Genomic DNA, 22,608 nt, shown 5'->3' with positions numbered 1-22,608 from the left:
GGGCAACAGCTCTTGTGTGAGGAGGTAATTATATACACCCTCAACAAGGGTCTGTTGGGCCAAATGACTCAAACAACACACTTGTGTGATTTGGACCATGCCCCTCCTCCTCCTCCTCCTTCTGCCACACCTCCAGCACCACAGCCACAGCCTGGAAGGAAGTGTGGAAGGAAGACCAGAGAGTGATGACCTGGGTTCAGTCTTGTCTGACAGAAGATGCAGCCTCTTGTAGGACCACAGCCTGGGAACAGATGTCATCTGCTGCTGTTCCGGGTTTCTTGGACTTCAGGACCAGACTTCTCTCCCTCAGACATGTGCTCCTCAGGCTACCAATTTTTGCGTTTAAATAGTTGATGTGTGCCCTGGGGGCCAAAGGCTTCACTAATCTCCCCAGTTTGTCCATTGCTGCCTCCCTCTTTATTTGTTACTGACACCTAAATAAAGGTTTTTTTTTGTTTGAAGAAATACTTGCGTATGTGTTTTACTTCAAAAAGGCCAGTTTATTTGTGAGCAGGCAGGTACATTTCAAAAATACAAAGTGACATGAATAACAAGGGGCACCAACACTAAACAACCTCCTGTCGATTAAAAAAGAAAATATAAAAATATAATAATGTTGTTGTGGTAAATTTACACACAAAACACACCCCAAAAAATGGAAAGATGAGCAAAATGACAAAAAAGGAGATGTTTATGAAAAAAACTAAAAAATTCACACAAAAAAATAAACAAAAATAAAATTGTGTAGATGTGACGAATTCAAAAATTGTATTGCTGAAATGAGTAAAAGAGTCAGGAAATCCGTTTGAGAGAAGTGTGTGTGACTATGAGCATCAAAAGAAGTTCCTTCTTGCAGCATTGTAAAGAACAAGAGAATGCACTTCATGAAAGAATTTTTAACATTGCAGCGTGACGATTGTGCTATATCGATTACGAGCAGTAGTTTTACCTGAGCGAGCACTTCCGTGTCGGAATTTGATTGTGAGCATGCGTGGCACCTTGTCCGTCAGAGTAGGCTACACATGATTGGAGTATGTCCGATCGGAGCATTTTGTCGGAAAATATTTCCGGCAAGTTGGAAAAGTTGGTCCGTCGGAATGAAACAGTCTGATGCAGACCACACACACAGTCGAAATATCCAACAAAACGCTCCGATCGGACACATTCTGACGGAAACTCCGATCGTGTGTACAAGGGCTTATAGTGATTCTCACCTCCAGTGCTCCTTTTCTCAATTGCAGAGATCTCCAGTGAGATAAAATCCATGCTGGATATTAATTTGCATCATTTATAAATCAGAAAATGTATTTCTGTGTTTTCTAGAGGACATCAGGGGGTTCTACCATCAGCTGTCATTATATGATGATCCATCACTGAGGAGGATATATGAATATTATAGAGATGATCTGATCAGCATCCTGGAGAACATAGATCCTCATACTGTCCTGGTAGAACTAAAATCTCGGAATGTCTTAAACACAGAGGTAAGAAAAATATATTTATAAATTACCTACAGCAATATATGTAGAAGTAAAGGGGAACTCTGATTCATACAGTAGTTGCAAACATAGAGTCCTTTATATTTGTACACCATATCACTCCATACTGATCATAAACAGTTGAACATATAAGTCCTCCCAATAAACATGACCATATCAAAACTTCATTACATCCCGCAAAAAAATATTGAAACCATTTACACAACTGCTCCCACCAGAATAAAGGGGGCTTTCTCCCACCAGAATGTAATAATGCACTAAGAGGTTGATTTACTAAAGGCAGATAGACTGTACACTTTGGAAGTACAGCTGCACTCATTTCCCCAGAGCTTAGCAAATGTGGTGAAGCTTCATTTTGCAAAGAATACCCAATCAGATGCAAGGAAAATAAACATTATGCCGCATACACACGAGCGGACTGTATGGCATACTTAGTCCGCCGAAACACATTTCAGCGGACAGTCCGCTCGTGTGTGGGCTTTAGCGGACTTTTTCAGTGTGCAGTCCGGCGTACTAAGAATTTAGTTTTTTTTCGAAATTCTGTCCGTCGTACTCGCATTTCGGCGGACAATCCGGCCGCGTGTATGCCAGTCCGCCGTACTTTTGAAATGAGCGGACTTTTCCCGCCCGAAGAAAAGTCCGCTCATTTCGAGCGGGTATCCAGGTAGGCGGGGCCCGCGAAGGAGACGTCGCTGGCCCCGCCGCCTGGTATGGACTTAAAGGAGAACCCCAACGCCGAAAAAAATCGGCGTGGGGGTCCCCCCCAAGTCCACAACAGACCCTTGTCCGAGTACGCTACCCGGCTGGCCAGGAAAGGGGCGAGCGAGCGAGTGCCCCCCCCTCCTGAGCCGTACCAGGCCGCGCGGCCCCCCTACCCCAAAGCACCTTGTCCCCATGTTGATGAGGACAAGGGCCTCTTCCCGACAACCCTGGCCGTTGGTTGTCGGGGTCTGCGGGCGGGGGGCTTATCGGAATCCGGGAGCCCCCCTTAATAAGGGGGCCCCCGGATACCGGCCCCCCACCCTATGTGAATGAGTATGGGGTACAATGTACCCCTACCCATTCACCGGTAAAATAAAAATACAAAAAAAAACAGAACACACGAGATAAAATACTTTATTGCACAGCTCCGGGGGTCTTCCGTCTTCGGGGGTCTTCTCGCCGGACTCCTCCGCTATCTTCTTGTAGCTCTTTTGCTAGCGGAGGAGTCCGGCTTTCTTCCTCGCCGCCGGCCTCTTCTCCCGACTTCGGGGGTCTTGTCCCCCTCTTCGGTTCTTCTGACGGGCCACCGCGCCTTCTTATAGCTCTTTTACAGGCGGTGGCCCGGTCTTCTGTCGCTGCCGCCGCCTTCCGTTCTTCTTCTTCTTTTTCTTCTTCTCCTTCTCCAGGGAGATGTTGACTCGACGATCTCTGTGGCCACAATGCCAGGGCCACGCTGCGCGGCCACTTATATAGGGACAAGGGGCGGTGTCACATGGCTTTATGTCACATGGGTTGATGTCACATGGGGACTATGACATCGTAAGGGGGCGGGGTCACCATGTGACACCAACCCATGTGACACCGCCCCTTGTCCCTATATAAGTGGCCGCGCAGCGTGGCCCTGGGAAGAAGGAGAAGGAGACGGACGGAAGGCGACGGCGGCGACAGAAGACTGGGCCACGCCTGTAAAAGAGCTATAAGAAGGCGCAGTGGCCCGGCAGAAGAACCGAAGAGGGGGACAAGACCCCCGAAGTCGGGAGAAGAGGCCGGCGGCGAGGAAGAAAGCCGGACTCCTCCGCTAGCAAAAGAGCTACAAGAAGATAGCGGAGGAGTCCGGCGAGAAGACCCCCGAAGACGGAAGACCCCCGGAGCTGTGCAATAAAGTATTTTATCTCGTGTGTTGTGGTTTTTTTGTACTTTTATTTTACAGGTGAATGGGTAGGGGTAAATTGTACCCCATACTCATTCACATAGGGCGGGTGGCCGGTATCCGGGGGCCCCCTTATTAAAGGGAGCTCCCGGATTCCGATAAGTCCCCCGCCCGCAGACCCCGACAACCAACGGCCAGGGTTGTCAGGAAGAGGCCCTTGTCCTCATCAACATGGGGACAAGGTGCTTTGGGGTGGGGGGGCCGCACGGCCCCCCCTTCCCCAAGGCTCCCCCCCATGTTGAGGGCACACGGCCTGGTACGGCTCAGGAGGGGGGGGGGCGCTCGCTCGCCCCCCTTTCCTGGCCGGCCGGGTAGCGTGCTCGGACAAGGGTCTGTTGTGGACTTGGGGGGACCCTCACACCGATTTTTTTCGGCATTGGGGTTCCCCTTTAAGTCTATACCAGGCGGCGGGGCCAGCGACGTCTCTTTCGCGGGCCCCGCCTACCTGAATACCCGCTTGAAATGAGCGGACTTTCCTCCGCGTGTGTGGGCGAGTCCGTTCATTTCGAAAGTAGGGCGGATAGTACGGCGGACTTAGTACGCCGTATTAGTCCGCTCAAAAAGTGCTGTGTGTGGGCAAGTAGCCCGTTCGGAAAGTCAGACGGACAGTCTGGCGTACTTTTCTGCCAGACTAAGTACGTCATACAGTCTGCTCATGTGTACGCGGCATTATTCTTACACATGATAGGATGATGTAAATCAGCAGAACTACACCACATTCACTAAGCTCTGGGGAAAATACGTTCTTCTGTATTTTCAAAGTGCACAATCTATTTGCCTTTAGTAAATCCACCCCAATTTCCTTTAAATTTGCTTCTATCAATGCATCTAATGTATCTAATTGTATCTAATTGTATCTACAGTATATTATAATCATCTTCTTTTATATCCTTTCATTGCTAAAAATACTCTTCACATCACAGTAGCACATTAATGTTCTCATAAAACAAATCAGAGATTTCTTACTCCTAGTAAAGTGTGCTGTTCCTTGAATGACTTTGAATTTAGACAGTGTGTTGTATGTAAGTGTATGTGTGCTATGAGATGGCTTACTGTGTTGTATATAGTGTTATAATAAGGCTTCAGAAACATGAATGAGGGGTGAGTGTGTAATCATTATGACTTCACCATAGTTTTCTATGATATAGCACCATATAGTCTTCACAATCATGGAATATATTTACATTTTACACAAATATTTAAATGTCCAGTTGGACTACAATATACTGTATGAGGTCCAGTAATATAGTTACATAGTAGGTGAGGTTGAAAAAAGACACAAGTCCATCAAGTCCAACCTATGTGTGTGATTATATGTCAGTATTACATTGTATATGTATGTAGGTTGCGGCCGTTCTAGTGCTTATCTAATAGTTTCTTGAAACTATCGATGCTCCCTGCTGAGATCACCACCTGTGGAAGGGAATTCCACATCCTTGCTGCTCTTACAGTAAAGAACCCTCTACATAGTTTAAAGTTAAACCTCTTTTCTTCTTTAATGAGTGGCCACGAGTCTTGTTAAACTCCCTTTTTCAAAAAAGTTTTAATAATGTTCTGGGGTTACCAGTCCGGTATTTGTATATTGAAATCATATCCCCTCTCAAGCGTCTCTTCTCCAGAGAGAATAAGTTCAGAGCTCACAACCTTTCCTCATAACTAATATCCTCCAGACCCTTTATTAGTTTTATTGCCCTTCTTTGTAGTCGCTCCATTTCCAGTACATCCTTCCTGAGGACTGGAGCCCAGAACTGGACAGTATACTCCAGGTGCGGCTGGACCAGAGTCTTGTAGAGCGGGAGAATTATTGTTTTATCTCTGGAGTTGATCCCTTTTTTAATGCCAATATTCTGTTTGATTTGTTAGCAGCAGCTTGGCATTGCCTGCCATTACTGAGCCTATCATCTACTAGGACCCCAGGTCCTTTTCCATCCTAGATTCCCCCAGAGGTTCTCCCCCCAGTCTATAGATTGCATTCATATTTTTGCCACCCAAATGCATTATTTTACATTTTTCTACATTGAACCGCATTTGCCATGTAGTTGCCCACCCCATTAATTTGTTCAGATCTTTTTGCAAGGTTTCCACATCCTGCGGAGAAGTGATTGCCCTACTTGGCTTAGTATCATCCGCAAATCCAGCGATTGAACTGTTTACCTCATAACCAATTATGAACAAATTAAATAGGATTGGTCCCAGCACAGAACCCTGGGGGACCCCACTACCCACCCCTGACCATTCTGAGTACTCCCCATTTATCACCACCCTCTGAACTCACCCTTGTAGCCAATTTTCCAGTTTTCAGTCCATGTACTCACATTACGGTCCATGCCAACGGATCTTATTTTGTACAGTAAACGTTTATGGGGAACTGTGTCAAATGCTTTTGCAAAATACAGATACACCATGTCTACGGGCCTTCCTTTACCTAGATGGCAACTCACCTCCTCATAGAAGGTAGATTAGTTTGGCCAGAACGATTCTTCATGAATCCGTGCTGATTACTGCTAATGATACTGTTCTCATTACTAAAATCTTGCATATAGTCCCTTATCATCCCCTCAAAGAGTTTACATACTATTGATGTTAGGCTAACTGGTCTGCAATTCCCAGGGATGTATTTTGGACCCTTTTTAAATATTGGTGTTACATTGGCTTTTCTCCAATCAGCTGGTACCATTCCAGTCAGTAGACTGTCAGTAAAAATTAGAAACAATGGTCTGGCAATTACTTGACCGAGTTCCCTTAGTACCCTCGGGTGCAAGCCATCTGGTCCTGGTGATTTATTAATGTTAAGTTTCCCAAGTCTAATTTTAATTCTGTCCTCTGATAACCATGGAGGGGCTTCCTGAGATGTGTCATGAGGATAAACACTACAGTTTTGGTTACTGAAGCCCCTCGAGTCCCCCCTGAAGACTGAGAAGAATAAATTCAATACCTTTGCCATCTCCCCATCCTTTGTAACCAGATGTCCTTCCTCATTGTTTATTGGGCCCATATGGTCTGTCCTCACTTTTTTACTGTTTACATACTTAAAGAATTTCTTGGGATTTGTTTTGCTCTCCTCCTCTGTGTCTTTCATGTTCTATCTTAGCCATCCTTAATGCACCCTTACATTTCTTGTTGCATTCTTTATAAAGTCTGAATGCTGATGATGATCCCTCAACCTTGTATTTTTTGAAGGCTTTCTCCTTTGCTTTTATATGCATTTTTACAATGGAGTTAAGCCATCCAGGACTTTTGTTCGCTCTTTTAAATGTATTACCCAATGGGATGCATTATCTAATGCCCTTATTTAATATGCTCTTAAAGCAAACCCATCTCTCCTCCACGTTCTTTGTGCCTAAGATTTTATCCCAATTTATGCCTTCTAGTAAGATTCATAGTTTAGGGAAGTTTGCTCTTTTGAAATTCATTGTCTTTGTATTCCCCTTATGTTTCCTATTTGTGTGATTTATACTGAAGCCAATTGGCCTGTGATTGCTGTTCCCTAAGTTGCCTCGTATTTCCACATCCATAATCAGGTCTGTATTGTTGGTACTGGAAATAAATAAGCTGCACTAAACCAAAAATGTGCGATAGGGCTTAAACCTCCCGTGCATATATTTAACATAAACAGTGAAAATATCACATAGGCTTTAACCTTACCCTTACCATATGGGTAATGTAAAAAATAGGTAAAATCAAAAAATAATCGTGAGTTACAATCCAAAATACAACAGTGTAATGAACACCTAATGTGCTATTAACCACTTAACGACCAGCGCACGCCGATGTACGTCCTATTTTTGAAGAGGGATATCTTGGTAACGGCAGCAGCTGCTGCCACAACCGAGATATAAATCTCTTCAGGCGCCGGTCGTCTGTACGATAACGGTGGTCTCCGTGGCAGATTCGCCACGAGATCACCGCTATCGGCGGTGGGAGAGGTGCCACCCCCCCTCCCGCCACCCTCCCGCACCTTCTGCCGCTTACCGGAGCCATCGGTAGCGGCGGAGGCGATCGGGTCCTTTTCCTAGCTGGGTATGGTGACGAGTGAGGCTAAGATGGCCCCCACTCATCTCTATACCATAGGAGGGCTGAAGCGACATCAAAACATCACTTTCGCCCATACCTCTTAGGCCGCGTACACACGGGCGGACTGTCTGCCCAACTTAGTCCGCTGAAACACATTTCAGTGGACAGTCCGCTCGTGTGTGGGCTTCAGCGGACTTTTTCAGCGGACAGTCTGGCGGACTAAGGCCGCATACACACGAGAGGACTTATGTCCGACAGACCTCCAAAGGAGTTCCGCCGGAGTTCCGACGGAGTTCTGGCGGACTTTTCGACCGAACGGACTTGGACACACACCATCACACCAAACTCCGACGGAGTCGAACGTGATGACGTACGACTGGATTCGAATAAGGAAGTTCATAGCCAGTAGCCAATAGCTGCCCTAGCGTCGGTTTTAGTCCGTCGGAGTAGCATACACACGAGCGGATTTTTCGAAGGGGACCGGGTCCGGCGGAGTTCCGTCGGGAAAATTTGAAGCATGCTTCATTTCTAAAGTCCGTCAGACTTTAGCGAAGCTAAAGTCCGTTGCAGCCCACACACGATCGAATAGTCTGACGGACTCAGTCCGTCGGACTTTGGATGTCGAAAAGTCCGCTCGTGTGTACGGGGCTTAAGTCTTTCGGAATGTTGGAAAGACTGTCCGCTGGACTCGCCCGTGTGTGTGCCAGTCCGCCCAACTTTTGAAATGAGCGGACTTTTCCCGCCCGGAGAAAAGTCCGCTCATTTCGAGCGGGTATCCAGGTAGGCGGGGCCCGCGACGGAGACGTCGCTGGCCCCGCCGCCTGGTATGGACTTAAAGGGGAACCCCAACACCGAAAAAAATCGGCGTGGGGTCCCCCCTAAGTCCACAACAGACCCTCGTCCGAGCACGCTACCCGGCTGGCCAGGAAAGGGGGGCGAGCGAGCGCCCCCCCCCTCCTGAGCCGTACCAGGCCGCGTGCCCTCAACGTGGGGGGGTGCCTTGGGGAAGGGGGGGCCGCACGGCCCCCCCACCCCAAAGCACCATGTCCCCATGTTGATGAGGACAAGGGCCTCTTACCGACAACCCTGGCCGTTGGTTGTCGGGGTCTGCGGGCGGGGGGCTTATCGGAATCCGGGAGCCCCCTTTAATAAGGGGGCCCCCGGATACCGGCCCCCCACCCTATGTGAATGAGTATGGGGTACAATGTACCCCTACCCATTCACCTGTAAAATAAAAGTACCAAAAAAAAAACACAACACACGAGATAAAATACTTTATTGCACAGCTCCGGGGGTCTTCCGTCTTCGGGGGTCTTCTCGCCGTACTCCTCCGCTATCTTCTTGTAGCTCTTTTGCTAGCGGAGGAGTCCGGCTTTCTTCCTCCCCGCCGCCAGCCTCTTCTCCCGACTTCGGGGGTCTTGTCCCCCTCTTCGGTTCTTCTGCCGGGCCACCGCGCCTTCTTATAGCTCTTTTACAGGCGGTGGCCCGGTCTTCTGTCGCCGCTGTCGCCGCCGCCTTCCGTTCTTCTTCTTCTTCTTCTTCTCCAGGAGATGTTGCCTCGACGATCTCTCCGGCCGGAATGCCAGACCCCCCATGTTGAGGGCACGCAGCCTGGTATGGCTCAGGAGGGGGGGGGGGGCGCTCGCTCGCCCCCCTTTCCTGGCCGGCTGGGTAGCGTGCTCGGACAAGGGTCTGTTGTGGACTTGGGGGGCACCCCGACGCCGATTTTTTTTTCGGCATTGGGGTTCCCCTTTAAGTCCATTCCAGGCGGCGGGGCCAGCGACGTCTTCTTCGCGGGCCCCGGCCACCTGGAGACGCGCTCGAAATGAGCGGACTTTCTTCCGCGTGTGTGGGCGAGTCCGTTCATTTCAAAAGTAGAGCGGATTGTATGGCGGACTTATTCCGCCGTATTAGTCCGCTCAAAAAGTGCCGTGTGTGGGCAAGTCCGTTCATTCAAAAGTTTGGACGGACTGTCTGTCGGATTGTCTGACGAACTTAGTTGGGCAGACAATCCGCCCGTGTGTACGCGGCCTTAAAGGTATAATTTTTTTAAATGTAATTTTTTTTTTTTTCTAGGATGTTAGAAAAAAAACAATATAAAATGTTTGGGGGTTCTAAGTAATTTTCTAGCAAAAAAAACTGTTTTAAACATGTAAACACCAAATCTGAAAAGAGGCCTGGTCCTTAAAGCCGGGTTCCACCCTAAAGTGGAACTTCCGCTGATTGGAACCCTCCCCCCCCTCCGGTGTCACAATTGGCACCTTTCAGGGGGGAGGGGGGTGGAGATACCTGTCAAAGACAGGCATTTACACCCACTTCCAGGCATAGACTCCCGTGGGAGTCTACGCCATTTTCTGTCCTGCCGCGCTGTCTGCTGGGACACACACAGGTCTCAGAAACAGCGCGGACAATTCCTATTGCGCTGCGCGACTCGCGCATGCACAGTAGGGAACGGGGAAGTAAAGCCGATTCACTTCCTGATTCCCTCACCTAGAATGGTGGCGGCAGCAGCCGAGAGCCAAGCGATCGTTCGGCCTCGGCTGCCGGCATCGCTGGAGCCTGGGACAGGTGAGTGTCCATTTATTAAAAGTCAGCAGCTGCAGTATTTATAGCTGCTGGCTTTTAATATTTTTTTTGTAGGTGGAATCCCTCTTTAAGTGGTTAATGAGCAGTATAAAAATAGAGGTGAAAAGAAAGTCTTTCAAATCAACTTGAATGTAAATGAAGAAATGTGAATAGTGCCCAATCCGCCACCAAGGTGTATAGATCTACTTCTTATCAGAAGTTCATGACCCCCCACTACAGAGGGTCACAAAATGCATGTAGATATAAGAATATCCCCCATTCCAAAATGGATCTTTGTTGCTCTCCTCAAACCACCTCTTCTGTTAGATGGATTAATGGGTACACTTCCTCAATACATCTCCCATAAAGTTTAAAACTCGAGGATACACATCATTTGCATGGAAGAGAAATAAAGCTCCAATAGTATAAAACCTTTTTATTATCTGAATCCAATAAAAAATAAGTTGCACTTACAGTGTACAGGAAAAACATCAGCCCTAAGTCCGTTGCGCCGGCCGGATGCACGCGGACAAACCCGTCCTTCCTGGATACAAACTACTCCACACGAGGTGACGTCAGCGCGTCGCTCCGCCCTACGTGTTTCGTAACAAAATTACATCATCCAAGGGCACGGACGGCGCACTCCGTCACCTCTCTTTATAATGCCACTACCCATCCAAGCCTCGCTCTGGGCCAACGGCGAGTTCTGCTCCAACCAAGCCTCGCTCCCATTAGTAAATGGGTTGTATGCTCTCCCAATGTGCTGAAACCATTGCGAGATCATTAGTCATCCAAACCTCGTTCGGAATAACCAATGGCGAGCGGGGAATTCCGCTCTCACTCACGGCAAGTTCCGCTCTAACCAGGCCTCGCTTTCATTAGTACACATACTGTGTACTCCCCCCATTGTGCTTGAACCACCGCGAGATTCCAAATAACCCATGGGTTCCGCTCCCACCAGACCAATTCGCAAATGTAAACACAAACCGTCTCTACTAAGTACCCTACCCTAGCCACAAGACTTAGAACAGTATAGGACAGTGAGTTCTAACGCTATTACCACAATTCTGAATTGCCATAATATGCGCCTTGCAGAAAAAATATTTATATGATCATCATGTCACTATATTTGAAACAGTCATCATTCAAATTATACCAGAGACGGGATGTGTTGTATGTGGAAAAATTAACCCCAACAGCCCATCTCCCTCGTCTGGCAAAACATAAAACATTTTTTACTATTAACTACTACTACTATTTAATATTATAGCGAACTAACATAGTCCAACTGACTAACAAAAAATGGCCAACTTTAACCCCCCTCCCCCTTCCCCCTTGTCACAGCTCCACCAAGGCTTCTGTGGTATCCCCCTTATATCTGGTTATATAATATAAGGCATTACATTTAGTCGCAACATGTATGCATTAGCAATGGAACAGCAACTGCTACTATCTCAATTTCTAAGGTACTGACTTCCAAGGTAAGTGGTTGTTTTAGATCCTGAGTGAGCCCATCTCCAGGAATGGAGCAAATCATACCATTTCTATATTTAGGTATTATATCCACTAATTTAGCCTACTGTGTCAGTAGAGTTATACCATGCCTGCCACACTTTAGGAAACTTCTTCCCACATCCCCTGGTTATACAGGTATATTATAATAAGGCATCATGAAATTCACCAAGGCCTTCCAGAATACCATGTCAGGAGCCCTCGCTTCTTCCAATTTAGAAGCATGACCTTCCTCCCATAGAAAAATATTATATTCAGTAGAGTTCTAAGAGTCCTAGAGGGTGCTACCTCATCCACTAGGCCCAATAGACAGACCCTCACAATCATAGGTATTGGTATTACCAAAAGATCCGATATACAGGATGTGACCTTGGACCAAAACTGCTGGATTTGTGGACACTTCCAGAAAATATGATCTGCATTGGCAGGTGAAAAATCTTGGCCAACCTAGCTGGGGTAAAGTAGCTCTCATGAGCGTCTGCAGGTAGGGGCAAGGGGGGTCCTGGAATCAGGGATTGGATCAGCACCTTCAGCACAGTGGTGTCACTATGGGGGTGCAAGCAACCAGCGGAGTGACACCATCAAGGTGTTGTCAAGCCCCCCATCAGTGTAGCATGACTGCAGGCTCTTTTCCTTGCTCAGTCTAACTTCGCAGCACTGTGTCAGGAGAAAGGTGAGCTGCTGGCTGTCAGGTTTCCCCCACTCGCCCCCCCCCCCCCCTTTCTCCTGTCAGGGAGAAGAGACTGTGGCTCTCAGGTTCCCCACCCAGCTTCCTTCCTGCTCCGTTCCTTCCCCATTGGTCATAACTGAGGGCCAATCAAAGGAGACTAGGAGAGGAGAGTATCATGGGACATGTAGTCTCAAATATTGGCGGCTCCACATGAAGGTGGTTACAGCTTGATCGAGAGAGATTGAAACACTGCAGCCTGGAAAAAAGCTGAGGGAGTGAGTGCTACAGGACAAAGAAAGAGGCGTGTGCTGGGCAGAAGCCAGAGAGAGAACACCACACTGCCCAGCGCCACCAGAGAGATCCATGCTACCCAGCACCACCAGAGAGAGCCACGCTACCCAGCGCCACCAGAGAGCCACGCTACCCAGCGCCACCAGAGAGAGCCACGCTACCCAGCGCCACCAGAGAGATCCATGCTACCCAGCACCACCAGAGAGAGCCACGCTACCCAGCGCCACCAGAGAGATCCATGCTACCCAGCACCACCAGAGAGAGCCACGCTACCCAGCGCCACCAGAGAGAGCCATGCTATCCAGTGCCACCAGAGAGAGCCACACTACCCAGTGCCACCAGAGAGAGCCATGCTACCCAGCGCCACCAGAGAGAGCCACGCTACCCAGCACCACCAGAGAGAGCCACGCTGCCCAGCACCACCAGAGAGAGAGAGACTGAGACACTGCCAGGGTACAGACATGCTACACTACTGACCAGAATTGCCCTGGGTAACCCAGAGTGAGCGATGGTCCGGCACGAGGGACCACTGCTGTAGTTTCACTGTGTCTGGTAAGAGGGCCTGTCGGCCATTATCCATTACTTATCCTGGGGACTGTACTACACGTGCTTTCTCTGACCAGGACAATGTGATAATGACATTGTCAAAAAGGGGTGGTGCATGGGTGACCCTAAAATGATGCCCCCCTGATAAAAGATCTGTGGACACCCATGGACACCCAACTTGAATTGAAACAATTTATCCCTGGCCGATACAAAGTGTTTAAAGTGTTGTGTCCACATGTCATTCCAGTCCTCTCCCTGTATGCTTCCCACTTTCCTGGCACCTGATTAAGGCCTGTGGTGTCTTTTTAAAGAATTCCTTATATGATTCCTTACAGATGGGGGTTTGGTAAGCTCCTCATCTAGTAATAAACTCTCCAAGTCAGAGGGCAGGGATTCCACTTTTACACCTCTAAACTGCACTTGAAAGGTATGACATAATTAAAAAAAAAATGTTAGGTAGGTCATGCCTTGCTTTTATTTGTGCAAAATTCAACAGATCCCCATAACAGGTTATATCCTTAAGCCCTTGTACACACGGTCGGACATTACGACAACAAAATCCGTCGGATTTTGTCCAAAACTTGTGTTGCATATACACGGTTGGACAAAGTTGTCGGAAAATCCGATCATTTAGAACGTGGTGATGTTCGTTCTTAACCACTACAATACAGGGCACTTTCGCCCCCTTCCTTCCCAGCCCAATTTTCAGATTTCAACACTCTCGCAATTTCAATGACAATTGCGCGGTCATGCTACACTGTACCCAAATTAAATTGTTATCATTTTGTTTGTACAAATAGAGCTTTATTTTGGTGTTATTTATTAACGACTCCGATTTTTATTTTTGCGATATAAGCGGAAAAAAGCGGAAATTTTGAAAAAAAACAATATTTTCTTCTTTTTATTTGGTAATAAAAATTTGCTTAAGTATATAATAATTGGTTGGTGTGATCACGGACATATGTACGCAAATGATCATGTACATATGTGTGCAGATAATCATTGGAACATGTTATTTTAGTGGGACTTATGTGGGGGACATGTGTTTTTATTATTTGGGGACATGTGTGTTATGGGGACATTGTGTTTACACTGTGTGGGGACATTGTGTTTTCACTAGACTGGTGATCAGTGAGTAAAAAGCTGTAAAAAACAGCCCATACTCACTGATCATCAGCCGGCTGCAGCGATCTGCTCTCCTCTCCTCAGCGATGACTTGCGTGTGAGGAGAGGAGGAGCCGATTGCCTAGCAACCGGCTGTTTGTTTACATCACATGAGGGCCATGATTGGACACGGCCATCATGTGATCAGGAGGGCCAATCACAGAGCCCTCCTGCAGATCCAAGATGCGCCGTGTCCGGGTGACACGAGCGAATTGGGATCACGCCGCTGCACGGGCACGTGCGCGCACAATCCCCCTACTTCTGATGGACATTCAGGAACGTCCACTCAGAAGTAGAGAGCTCCCACCTGCTAGCTTTGGTCTAGGAATTTGATCTGAGCATGCGTGGCACTTTTTCCGATTGGAATTCTCTACAAACGATCAGACAAAGTCCGATCGGATCATGTTGTCGGAAGATTTTATAGCCCAGCTCTAAAACGCTAGACTTTGTCGGTCGGATATTCTGACGGAAACAGTCTGATGGAGCCGACACACTGTCGGATTATCCGACAACACGGTCCGATCGGACGGTCCGTGTGTACAAGGGCTAAGTGTTTTTATTCCCTTGATCGCCCAGACCATAAGGTCTGGTATGTTATAGAAATGAGAAAGTGTAGGGTTCATCCACAATGGGGCAGAGGAGGAGACTCCCTGGTAACTTGGGCACGTGAGTTTAACCACAGATTCCCAGGCTTTAATAGTGTCCCTCATTGTTAAAGTGAGCGGGAGGTCCAATTTAATTCCTCTATAAAGAGCCATTCTCAGGCTTTCATAAGACCCCAGCTGGGCTGCTTCTAGAGCAGTGGCTGAGTCCCCATCATCTGCTAGCAGCCATCGATGGGCAAAAACCATCTGGCCAGCCAGATAGTATTTCTGCCAGTCAGGCAAGACCAAACCAAACCTGATCCCCCAATTCTGATAGCACTTTTATGCCTATTCTAGGGGGTTTAGCACCCATAGGAAGGAACTGACTATGCCATCAATCTTTTTAACCACTTAACAACCGGCCCATAGCCGAATGACGGCTACAGGGCGGTTGCTTAACTCTGGGAGGTCGTACATTGACGTCCTCCCAGAATTCCGCTCTTGCGCGCCCCCTGGGGCATGCACTCGAGAGCATTCATGTATCTGCAATACCCAGCAATGCCCTACCAATACTCTGCAATACCCAGAAATGCCCTGCCAATACGCTGCAGTACCCAGCAATAATCTGCAATACCCAGCAATACTCTGGAATACACTTCCAATACTCGGCCATAAACTGCCATACCCAGCAATACCCAGTGATACCCTGCAATACCCAGCCATACTCTGCAATACCCAGCCATACTTGGCCATGCTCAGCCATACTCGGTGATACCCTGCAATACTCAGTGATACCCTGCAATACCCAGCCATACTCAGTGATACCCAGCCATGCTAGGCCATACTCAGCCATACTCAGCCATACTCGGCTGTACTCGGCCTCTGTATGTGGCCAGGCTGTGGAAGTCTCACACATGGTATCGCCATACTCGGGAAGAGTAGGAGAATCTATTTTGGGGTATAATTTTTGGTATGTACATGCTATGTGTTAGAAATATTGTATAAATTGACAACTTTGTGTTAAAAAAAAACATTTTAGCCACTTCACGCCCACCGGCCGTTATATGACTTCCTTGACTTTGTGCAGGGATATCTGAATGATGGGTGCAGCTACAGGCATCATTCAGATATCAGCTTTTCCAGCCGGCAATTCCCTACACCATAAGAACAATCATAGCAGCTGTTCCACTGCTTGATCATTCTTACAGGAGGAGAGAGGGGACCACCCCCCCCCCCCCCCGTCGCCCTCCGGTGCTTCTACCGACTGGCCAATACGATCAAAGCCAAAATCGTTTTTTCTTTCTTTTTTTTTTATTTCAGGCTTCCCAGTCTAGAGGTGAAATGTGGAGTCTTATTGACCCCATATATCACTGTAAAGAGGACCTGTCATGTCATAATCCTATTGCAAGGGATGTTTACATTCCTTGTAATAGGAAAAAAAGTGATCAAAAAATGTATTTTTGGGGGAAAATGTGTCAACGTAAAATAAATAAAAAAAAGAGCAATAAAATAAATAAATAATTAAAGTGCCCCTGTCCCCGTATGCTCGCACACAGAAGCAAATGCATACGTAAGTCCCGACCACATATGAAAACGGTGTTCAAACCACACATGTGAGGTATCGCTGCGAACGTTGGAGTGAAAGCAATAATTTTGGCCCTAAACCTCCTCTATAGCTCGAAACGTGTAACCAGTAAAAAAATTTAAAGCATCGCCTTATTACTCGGCGGAACTTCATCTTTCACATTATGCAAAAACATTGGGCTAACTTTACTGTTTTTTTTTTTTTTTAAAGCACAAAACTTTTTTTCGAAAAAAGCGTTCGAAAAATTGCTCAGTAAATACTGTGCGAGATAAAAAGTTGCAAAAACCACCATTGTATTCTCTAGGTTCTTTGCTAAAAAAAAAAAAAAAAAAAACATATATAATGTTTTGGGGTTCATGTCATTTTCTAGCAAATAAATGATGATTTTTACATGTATGAGAGAAATGTCAGAATTGGCCTGGGTGCTCCAGAACGCCTGACTGTGCTCCCTGCATGTTGGGCCTCTGTATGTGGCCAGGCTGTGTAAAAGTCTCACACATGTGGTATTGCCATACTCGGGAGTAATAGCAGAATGTGTTTTGTGAAAAAAAAGGAAAAATAAAAATCTTGATTTTGCAAAGAATTGTGGGAAAAAATTGCAACTTCAAAAAACTCACCATGCCTCTTACTAAATACAGTGCCCTGCGAAAGTATTCGGCCCCCTTGAACTTTTCAACCTTTTGCCACATTTCAGGCTTCAAACATAAAGATATAACATTTTAATTTTTTGTGAAGAATCACCAACAAGTGGGACACAATTGTGAAGTGGAACAAAATCTATTGGATTTTTGAAACTTTTTTAACTAATAAAAAATGAAAAGTGGGGCGTGCAAAATGATTCGGCCCCCTTGCGTTAATACTTTGTAGAGCCACCTTTTGCTGCGATTACAGCTGCAAGTCGCTTGGGGTATGTCTCTATCAGTTTTGCACATCGAGAGACTGAAATTCTTGCCCATTCTTCCTTGCAAAACAGCTGGAGCTCAGTGAGGTTGGATGGAGAGCGTTTGTGAACAGCAGTTTTCAGCTCTTTCCACAGATTCTCGATTGGATTCAGGTCTGGACTTTGACTTGGCCATTCCAACACCTGGATACGTTTATTTGTGAACCATTCCTTTGTAGATTTTGCTGTATGTTTGGGATCATTGTCTTGTTGGAAGATAAATCTCCGTCCCAGTTTCAGGTCCTTTGCAGACTCCAACAGGTTTTCATCCAGAATGGTCCTGTATTTGGCTGCATCCATCTTCCCCTCAATTTTAACCATCTTCCCTGTCCCTGCTGAAGAAAAGCAGGCCCAAACCATGATGCTGCCACCACCATGTTTGTCAGTGGGGATGGTGTGTTGAGGGTGATGAGCTGTGTTGCTTTTACACCAAACATATCGTTTTGCATTGTGGGCAAAAAGTTCGATTTTGGTTTCACCTGACCAGAGCACCTTCTTCCACATGTTTGGTGTGTCTCCCAGGTGGCTTGTGGCAAACTTTAGACGAGACTTTTTATGGATATCTTTGAGAAATGGCTTTCTTCTTGCCACTCTTCCATAAAGGCCAGATTTGTGCAGTGTACGACTGATTGTTGTCCTATGGACAGACTCTCCCACCTCAGCTGTAGTTCTCTGCAGTTCATCCAGAGTGATCATGGGCCTCTTGGCTGCATCTCTGATCAGTCTTCTTCTTGTCTGAGCTGAAAGTTTAGAGGGATGGCCAGGTCTTGGTAGATTTGCAGTGGTCTGATACTCCTTCCATTTCAAAATGATGGCTTGCACAGTGCTCCTTGGGATGTTTAAAGCTTGGGAAATCTTTTTGTATCTAAATCCAGCTTTAAATTTCTCCACAACAGTATTACGGACCTGCCTGGTGTGTTCCTTGGTCTTCATGATGCTCTCTGCGCTTTCAACAGAACCCTGAGACTATCACAGAGCAGGTGCATTTATACAGAGACTTGATTACACACAGGTGGATTCTATTTATCACCATCAGTCATTTAGGACAACATTGGATCATTCAGAGATCCTCGCTGAACTTCTGGAGTGAGTTTGCTGCACTGAAAGTAAAGGGGTCGAATAATTTTGCACGCACCACTTTTCAGTTTTTTATTTGCTAAAAAAGTTTAAAATATCCAATAGATTTCGTTCCACTTCACAATTGTGTCCCACTTGTTGGTGATTCTTCACAAAAAATTTAAATTTTATATCTTTATGTTTGAAGCCTGAAATGTGGCAAAAGGTTGAAAACTTCAAGGGGGCCGAATACTTTCGCAAGGCACTGTACCTTTCTGGGTACTCTGATGGGCTGCAGATAGGTACTCTGGTACTCTGATGGCCTGGTGACAGGTACTCGGGTACCCTGATGGCCTGGTGATAGGTTCTCTGATGGCCTGGTGATAGGTTCTCTGATGGCCTGGTGACTGGTATTTGGGTACTCTGAAGGGCGCTGATAGGTACTCAGGTACTCATATGAACTGTGACAGTTACTCAGATGAACTGTGACAGCTACTTGGGTACTTTGATGGGCCGTGACAGGTACTCGGGCACTCCAATGGACTGTGAGTGACAGGTACTATGAAGGGTGGTGACAGGTCCTCTTTATTGGGGGGCAATCAGTGTAATTGGTGTACACTGTAGGCGGTAACAATATGTTACCGCAATCTCCTTCTCACACACGATCGGTGTGTGAGGAGGAGAACCCGGTAACATCTCGTTATCGCGGTTTGTTTACATTTTAGTGATCGGCTGTGAAAGGATCACAGCCAATCATGTGGGTAAACAGCTGGCCAATGGCTGTTTACCAGCGTCGGTGACGAGCAGTGTTCCCGGGGAACACGCTGCCACCATAGCGTGCATGTGCCTTGCACAGTGGGGGTGTGACCATCTGCAATTGGCCGTGACTTCATCACGGCCAATCACGTGGTAAACAGTCATAACCAATGGCTGTTCACCCCCTTCGGTGGCGAGCGGTGTCTCCGTGACACACCGCCACCAAAGAAACAAGGATGTGCACGCACGATCGCACGCATTCACTGTTTAAACAGGAGGCCATCATATGACGGCCTCCCACCACAATAGGCCTGGCCGTCATTTGACAGCCGGTGGTCAGGAAGTAGTTAACCACTTCAATATCGGGCATTTTCACCCCCTTCCTGCCCAGGCCAATTTTCAGCTTTCAGCGCTGTCACACTTTGAGTGACAATTACACTGTCATTCAACACTAACCATATGACATTTTTTATCTTTTTCCCACACATAGAGCTTTCTTATGGTGGTATTTAATCACCAGTCGCTACAAATAAAAAAAATACCCCAAATTTTGAAAAAATATATGTTTTTCTTTGTTTTTGTTATAAAATTTTGTAAATAAGTTCAACTCCTTCACTGATGTGCACTGATGAGGCAGCACTGATGAGTCGGCACAGATGAGGTAGCACTGATGAGGAGGCACTAATATGCAGCACTGATGGGCATGAATAGGCATGAATAGGCAGCACTGATATGTAGCACTGATGGGTACTGATAGGTGGCACTGATATGCTGCACTGATGGGCTCTGACAGGTGACAGTTATGGGCAATGATGGACAGCAATGATGGGCACTGATGAGCAGCAATGATGGGCACTGATGGGGGCACTGTTTAGCAGCACTGATAGATGGCACTGATGGGCAGCACTGATGAGGAGGCACTGACTGGCATTACTAATGGGAACTGATTGACATCTGTTATGGGCATTGATTGGCATTACTGGCAGGCACTGGTGGGCATCACTGATTGGTCTGCACTGATAATCAATGCACTGTTATCATTGCAGACCCCCCTTTCAGGAGAGCCGCTGATCGGTTCTCCTCTGCTCTCACCTGTCAGCGCAAATAGAAAAAAGCAGATAAACAGCACTTCCTGGTTACCATGTCATCGGCTGTGAACTGATCATGTGTTAAAAAGCTTACCTCATGGGCTCTTTACCTAGATTGGAGAAGCGTTGTGTCGAACCAACACATCGCACCACCGATTGCTGTGCTGTGTGCCCCCCGAGGGGGCACTTGAGCAGCTAGTCCTACTGGACATCATATGACTACAGTCAGGACAGCTGATCCCCGCTGTGGCCATCATTTTGATATTGGTCGGGCAATGTAGTTAAATATATGTTTTTAATCCCATTATCACCCCCTGTAGTGAATAGTATCAATCTGATCTGTTGTCTCTCTTGCCTGTGTTTTCAGTCGGATATGGCGACCCGTCAGATTTAGTAACAGGAGTAACGTTATGTCGCTGCCATCTTGGTACACCCCGCACTCGTCCACTGTAAGGATACAGTGAGAAATCGGCAAGCGGACATCTTGTTACACCCACCGGAGTCTTACATTTTACACTTATTTTTACAAGTAAACTCAGCTTATATAGTTAAATTGAGTATTTTGAAATCCGTCAGACTGTTTTTATGTTGATTTTTCTAATCAGTGGTGTTCTATCATATTAACAAACATGTGAGATCACCAGGCTCGCCGCTGATTTTTATTTTTTTTCAATATGTAAACATTCCGATGGATTTCAAAATACTTAATTTGACTATATAAGCTGAGTTAACTGTTAAAAATAAGTGTGTAATGCAAGACTCCGGTGGGTGTATAAAGATGTCCTATTTCCGCCTTCTCACTGTATTTTTTTTTTTTTTTTTTCACAATCAAAGGTTTTATTGAAATTAAGATCATGTTTACAGTCAACGTTTGAATACATGTATTATTTCAGGCAGTCTGTAAACAACAAAACATATAAATACATCTCTATGGTGTTCTAATTTAGTCAGTGACTAAGTTGGGGAGAGTGCACGATTGAATACAGTGAGTAGCGTACACTATTTGGGGATATGTGGTGTGGAGGACATGGGGTGAGGGGGAGGAGGGGGGAAGGTGTAGGGGGTAAAAAGGGGGGGGGGTGTGATCAGCCCTTTGCTATTGTATCTAACTCCGTTTTGTTATAGATGCTCTATGTCAGACCAAACCTTGCCCCCACCGTGTTAAGGATCAAGAGGTGCCGACGAGATTAATCCTTGAGTGCACGAAATTCAGGGGAGAGTGTGAAGGCCAGCCATGGTTGCCATGTTTTGTTAAAATTTGTGCTATTCTCGTGTTTGGTAGCCACGATCTCCTCCATCATGTAGATATACTGTACTCTATCTAGCCAGTCCTTGATGGCCGGGGCTTTGGTTGTTTTCCAGTGGATTGGTATTAGTGTTTTAGCGGCCGTGAGTAGGTGTCTGGACAGCGATTTTTTGTAGCGGCATATATTGATGGGTACCAGATTGATCAAGCATGCGGCCGCATTCAATTCCAGGCGAGTTTCTGTTATATGCTTAACCCAGTATCTGATTGTTTCCCAATAGGTTTGTATTAGTGGGCATTCCCACCATATGTGCATAAAGGTACCTGTGTCTGTTTTACATCTCCAGCATGTGTCTGAGGCGGAGGGAGACCATCTCCTGTTTTTTTGTGGCGTAATATACCATTGAGCTAGAATTTTATAGGATATTTCCTGATATTTAGAGCTTAAGGAACACTTGTGTGTCAAAACGCATGCCTTATTCCATTGCTCCTCAGATATGCTGGTCTTGAGATCACGTTCCCACTTTGTTTTGAATTTATTTTTGTCAGCCTGCGATGCTTGAGTTAGCATCGAGTATGCAAGAGAAGTGGTGTTCGTTATTGGTGATCTTTGTAGACATATATGCTCGATCTGAGTTAATGGGAGGCAAAATTGATTTTTGTGTTTGTTGTTGACCAGGAAGTCCTTTAGCTGGATATAGAACCAACATCCAGGAAACAGCTCCCCCACCTCTGCGGCCAGTGTTTCAAATGTCTTAACTCGTGTACCTGACATGCAGGTGTGTACTAAAAAATTTTGTGGCATGTTATGGTGTAGGCCTGGAATGAATTCGGGATTATTCGGGGTCAGGGGACCTTGGTTTGTTGCGATTTTTTGCGACTTTACCAGCGTCTGCCAAATCTGTATTGTAGTTTTGATTAATGGGTGGCCTATAAGTTTGGGCCTTCTGGAGTGAAGCGACCATGGGAAGTAGAGGGTGCTGCGTTGTGCCAGATTGCTTTCTAGCTGGACCCAATCTTTATTTAGTCTATGGCAATGCCAGTCTATCACTTTCGTGATATGGGTAGCCTGGTGGTACTTTTTGAAGTCCGGCAGTCCTATGCCCCCATCTCGCTTAGCCAATGTTAAACATCTGAGTTGGATTCTAGGTTTCTTATCTGCCCATAGAAATTGTCTTTG

At 46.5% G+C, this 22,608-nt stretch overlaps 1 protein-coding gene across 1 annotated transcript in view; it reads left to right on the top strand.

Moving 5' to 3' along the window:
* Nucleotides 1-1,369: 1,369 nt before the first annotated feature.
* Nucleotides 1,370-22,608, top strand: part of LOC143942631 (NACHT, LRR and PYD domains-containing protein 12-like) — a 1,996,551-nt gene continuing 1,975,312 nt past the window's right edge. Inside the window, exon 1 of the mRNA XM_077463989.1 lies at nucleotides 1,370-1,484. The gene's annotated coding sequence lies outside the window, so the exon portion shown is untranslated. The remainder of the gene's footprint in view (nucleotides 1,485-22,608) is intronic.

Source organism: Lithobates pipiens, unplaced genomic scaffold (assembly GCF_037356315.1).
Source record: "Lithobates pipiens isolate NorthernLeopardFrog02 unplaced genomic scaffold, aLitPip1_a1.2 Scaffold_30, whole genome shotgun sequence".
Lineage (NCBI taxonomy): Eukaryota > Metazoa > Chordata > Amphibia > Anura > Ranidae > Lithobates > Lithobates pipiens.
This window is presented reverse-complemented; position numbering and strand designations above follow the sequence as displayed.